We start from the raw sequence: 849 nt of genomic DNA on the forward strand, positions 1-849 counted from the left end.
GGGGTCAGTTCTATTGAAGTGAATGGGGAAGACATGGAAAGATGAAAGATGAAAGAAAAGACACTATGTGATGTTGACAGATTTTTTTAATGTAATGTGTGTGTTTGTTTTTCTTATTATTGGTCTCCAAACAGATGATGGCTCTGTCCAGTTCTGCATATAGCTCAACTCAAAAGTCCCTATTTGGTTTATAGTGGGACTCCTGGTTAGCTTAATAATGTTAGTGGATTGGATTTTGGAGTTCATACTCCCAGAGCTGGAGTAAACCATATAGAATCATCTTTACCCGAAATGAAACGTCCAGGGATTGTGTGTTTTAAGTGCTTTGAATACGGGGATGTTTTGCAAAATAATGGCATTTTAAACATGCGATACAAAGATGCGATTAATCGCAATTAACTATAGTTAATCGCAAGATTAATCGCGATTAAGAAAAGTAATCGTTTGACAGCCCTAGTTGTTATCATCTGAAACTGTGGAACAGCCACACTGCCGGCAGCCATGTTTGGCTCTAGTGCGCCTGGCACCAGGTGCAGCTGTGACGTCACGAGCTCATGCAAAATGGCCATATTGGATGATAATGTATCGGTCCGTTAAATATGGTGCATTCCTACTGTAAATGCTGCTATGATTATTGGATGTGATGTTTTGAGAGAAGAAACTAAATCAACAGAGTATCATGACTTCTTTCCTCTGTTCAGTAGAATCAAATAAACTCATCTGTTTTCAGTTCTTACCTTTGCTCAGTAGGCTGCTGTCCATCTTTGATATCAGGAGGATGACCCATAGACCAGTCACTCTTCATGGACACACAGCTGGGTACAGCGGGGTCTGCTCTCTTCTGCTGGA

The sequence above is a fragment of the Poromitra crassiceps genome, assembly GCF_964638095.1.
Source record: "Poromitra crassiceps genome assembly, chromosome: 20".
In the NCBI taxonomy this organism is placed as follows: Eukaryota; Metazoa; Chordata; class Actinopteri; order Beryciformes; family Melamphaidae; genus Poromitra; species Poromitra crassiceps.